General features: G+C 43.9%; 1 long non-coding RNA gene across 1 annotated transcript; it reads right to left on the bottom strand.

Annotated features, from left to right (window-relative positions):
• Positions 1 to 2,234: 2,234 nt before the first annotated feature.
• On the bottom strand, positions 2,235 to 3,703 carry LOC123439800. Its single transcript, XR_006630164.1, has 2 exons — positions 2,877 to 3,703; positions 2,235 to 2,679 (listed from the first exon to the last, which is right to left on the bottom strand). It is a non-coding gene; the product is annotated as an uncharacterized LOC123439800 (long non-coding RNA).
• Positions 3,704 to 4,763: the final 1,060 nt, after the last annotated feature.

Here is a 4,763-nt window from a genome sequence, read left to right as displayed (position 1 = left end):
GTCCGGTTAGGCACATAGTTGGCTTAAGTTTAATTCAAGTTTGCTACGACCGGGTGTTAAACAAAGTTTCCAAGTTGCCACATAACCACGGGCACGGCTCTGAGAAAGAATTAACCCCGCATGGCTGCTCCAACTAGTCCATCACAAACTAGCAGAAGTTGCGTTAGAAACCTCGACCACGGAAGACATGCGATCTCCTCGGATTCCTGGTGGAAAACCTCAACCTTGAGATAGCCCAAAGTATCCTCAGAATCCCTCGCATAAGACGTTTAAGTAGGGTAAAACAAATCCAGTAAGGCTGCCTGACCGGATAGGAGCCACGTATCTTGTTCTCAGGACACGACGGGATGGGAAAGCCTACGAGTAAAACCAAACGATGAGTTTCCCCGCGCTGAACCCACAGTCTGCCCTTTTTGTACCAAACTCATGAGGAGCACTGGCCCGGTTGTTGATTAATTATCCACAGGGTGACCAGTACCCTATGCGGATTTTATTAGTTGTTATTAAGCAAATAGTACCAATGTCGGGCCTGGCCACACGAGTTTTATCCCAAAACAAAAAACAAGGAGGTCCCCATAACAACCCCAAGCATGTTAGGGGCGCTCAATTATGGAACATAACACCGGTACACAAGTAACTAGGGTGGCAAAGGTGGAACAAAACACCGAGCTAGAAGGCCAAGCCTTCCACCTCTTACCAAGGATATAGGTGCATTAAATTAAATAGCAATAATATGGTGATATATCAAGGAACCAATGTTGTCACATGGAAAGCAACTTCACCCGCAACTAGCAACGCTATAACAAGGATGAACAAGCGGTAACATAGCCAAAGAGAGGGTTGCTGGGATGTGGAGGGGGGTTAGAGGCTTTTTCATGGCAATGTTGGGAGGCTGAACATAACAGGTGGTAGGCAACGAGACATAGCGATAGAAATGAGACAACTAGCATGGCAATGATACTATTGTAGGGAAATGGTCATCTTTCCTGTGATTATGGTTGGAAGAAGAACAAATCCGTCAAGTAGACGAACCAACGATGTTGAATGATCCTCACACTCCGAAGTGGTTGAGAACTCAATCGAGAAGAAACAATCAACACACGATAAACACCACAACATTTTCATAACATGAGGTGCAAGCACTTACGATGCATGTCCATTTAATTATGCACGACACAACAAAGCACAAAAATTTATTACTATACATTAAGTGAATCTCAATATGCAAGTTGAATATGCAACGACTTGCATATCGACGAAACTCCACATTTGAATTACTTAGTTCATTCCTATTTAAGTACACGACAATGTTAAATGTTGTTAAATATGACAAGAGGTGAAGCATAAATAAACTACAATATACAAGCATTTTAAATGAGGTCAGAAACAACTTATAGTATTTCCAAAACGACCCCATATGTTAATTTCCAAATTGGTCCAGATCTGAACTAAACATATTTTATATTTACTAAAGAGCAAAATAAAGTCGACCATGTGATTCTACACGTTATTCTAGTCAATTTAGATATATATACATTTCATTTAAAACGGACCTACGGTCTAAAATATATGAGAAATACAAGATGATATGCCACGAATGCAAAATGCATGCAAATGACAACCACAACAAGTTAAATCATGGATGCACAAGATATTACGAAACTACATGAAATTCTAGGCAAGTTTAAATGAGGCCGGAAGAACGAATAACAATTCTGGAAAGTCCCATATGAAAATTAAGATTTCGGCATTGTTCTGCCTTTAACGCAATTTCAGATTTGTTAAGCAGCAAAATAAATGTCACTATGTTCTTCTATTCATTTTTCTAGACAAGTTACATATGTGGAACATTTTAATCGGAGCTACGGTTATTTAGTTATGAAATAAATCATTTTCACATGGTATTTATGAAATTTAAATGAAAGCAGCAAGTTAAACATTTTAATCATGGTTGAAAGTTGGATATTGTGAAACTACAAAAAATTCTAAGCACTTTTCATGTGTAAAGTTTTTAAATCCAATGCACGGTTATTTTGTTATGAATTAAATAATTTTAATATGGCATCAAGCAAATAAATGCAAAGAACAGGTTTAACAACTTTAAACATGCATGAAAGCTGGATATTATTAATCTATGCAAAATGCTAGACATTTTGCATATCTAAATTATTTTAATCTGATGCATAGTTATTTATTTATTAGCAGTTTTGAAACATATAGTTTTCTGTAATGCAAAATCATGGATAATTGGTTAAATTCGCACTGCAAAAAAATGGCACTGGGCCGAAACAGACCTAGCCCTATGCGCACATGATAACTATTGATCGCTCTACGTGAATAATAACGAAGACAAGTTGGGTTGGGGCCCCACCTCATGGGCTTCAGCCCATGGAGGAGAGGAGGCCGGCGAACTCGGCCATCGGGCACGAGGACGGGATGGGCCACGGGGAGCGGCTGGGCGCGGCCTAGACATCGGTCAACGGGCGGAGGGGCTCGAGCGGAGTCATTCTCCCACAAAGAGGGCAGCATCGGTAGCAACCACGACTCCAACTCCAGCGACGCGGTGGCCGACGGGTCAGCGAGAGGTCGGGGGCGTGGCGCTGGAGGCCGAATGAGGAGGCAGAGGCCGGGGCCGGACCGGGCAGGAGCTTTGGGCTTCCATGGCTGCTCCTGCGGTTCCTGCTTGAGAAAACAGAGAGAGATGAGTGTGAGAGAGATAGATAAAAATGGACAGGGGAAAGAGAGATGGAGGGAGCACGGCGGCACGAGTCTGGTCCTACTGCTGCTCGGGCGCACGGAAGGCACACGGGCGCCTGAGAGGCACGGACACGTCCAGAATCGGGGGGAGGAGCTACCAGAGGCGGCGTGCTGCTCACCGGAGAGTGGTCAGCGAGGGTGGGGCCGAGCTTGGCGGCGATGGCGACACTGCAAGGGAGGTTTGGCGGGACCGGATCCAACAGTTCATGGATGAGGTGAAGAGGGCTCCATCGGAGGAGAAGCTCGAGGAGGCATGGGACTTTGCGGGACCGACAGTGTCATGGCAACTCCAACGGCACCCAAGAAGCAGAGGGCGAGCTCTGATGTGTGCCTGACAGCGAAGAAGCAAACAAGAAGGGGACATAATTAGAGGAAGGAGAGAGGTGCCGACGAGGTGCTGACTTGCTCCGGCAAGGGCTGACCGATGGAGCTGGAGGTGTTGACCCAGGAGGAGCTCAGGGTCGACCTCGAGATCGAGCTCCTCTCGGTCTGGAGCGGGTGGATCTGGGAGGCTGCAGGGGAGCTCTCCCGACCATTCGATCTTACATCCAACGGTTCAGAGAAGCGGATGGGGGTGGTTGTGGCTTGGGTCGTGGGATTTGGTGGGTGGAGGCTGGCGGCAGATCCGAGGAGGGGGCGAGAAGTGGCGGCGGGGAGATGAGATGGACGGGACAAATCTCCTAGAATTTAGGATTTATCCAAAATAGGCTATGGATTAGTCTATATATAGGAAAAGAAGGGGGTTTGCTCCGTTCTTTTGATCCTCCGATCACACAAACCGGGGAAGAAGCTAGGTGGGTTATGGTGGTCTGTGTAGAATAGTTGGCTGAGAAGAGAGGGAAGATGGACAGCCCGACATCATATTTTGAAAAATAAAAACTTCAGATAATTTAACCGGCTATAGTATCGCTATATATTTAACGGTTCGGGCATTAAATGGACCCTAATTGCGATGAAATTTGGGAGGCGGCCTACCTACACTATAACAAGAGCGCACGCCAACTTTCAACCCAATCCAAATAGGTTTTATACAACCTTTCAAAAACAAAAATATTAAAGGTGCCGTGGACGCCTGCATGTGCGGTTGGTCTCAAACCGGTCGATGACAAAAATGGAAAGAACCGGCAACTAAACAACGGATGCAAGTTTTGAAAAATGACGGCATCGGAGTACCGATGCAATGCGAATGATGTGACAAACAAACGAATCACACAATGACAATGGAATAAAAGGGGAATATCCTGGAGCGTCGGTTCCCGACTGTTACAACTCTCCTACACTAACAAGAGATCTCGACCCGAGATGTAAGAATGAAAAAAGGGGAAGAGAAGAGGAAACGAAGAGGTTAAACTTAGTTGCTTCTTTGACAAACGAGTGAAATCAATGAGTTCTGAAAGTTGCAGTGAGATGAAGAATGACATGAGGAACAAGCAAGAATTCAAAAGAAATCCCGACAGCACTTTGGTATGAAATAGAGGCAAAAATTTACAAAATGGAAGAACTTGAAAGTAGAAGACAACACTCCGATTAAATGAACTAGCAAGGAAAGAACATGATCTTGATAAAACAAGATAATGGATGAAAGAGAGCAACATCACAATGCATCCGACACAAAAGAATAGAAACTAGATCATCGAGAAGAAGAGAACAGAGAAGAAAATGGCAATTGCTACCACCATGAACTTGAAAAGAACAACTTTACAAAGAAGGATTGAACGGAGTTGGAAAATCAACAACGAAAAGAAAAAGCTTGTTGTGGGCTCATGGAAAATATATCAAAATTATGAGGTGATAACCGTCCACTAACAAAAGCAAAGATTGATTGGAAGCAACAAGATATGCAAAACTTCTTACACCAGGAGGATACATTGAGAACTTGGATTAATGACAAGCACCATGATAGCAACAATCCTTAGAAAAGATTTAGGTGAAATCCAATCCAGGATAACTTCAATGAAGAAATCATGAGTTGAAAATATCTCATGGTCAAAACAATTGTTCGGTTT

The sequence above is a fragment of the Hordeum vulgare genome, chromosome 3H (assembly GCF_904849725.1).
Source record: "Hordeum vulgare subsp. vulgare chromosome 3H, MorexV3_pseudomolecules_assembly, whole genome shotgun sequence".
Taxonomy (NCBI): Eukaryota; Viridiplantae; Streptophyta; class Magnoliopsida; order Poales; family Poaceae; genus Hordeum; species Hordeum vulgare.
The sequence above is the reverse complement of the archived record's forward strand: the minus strand, read 5'-3'. Positions and strand labels throughout refer to the sequence as shown.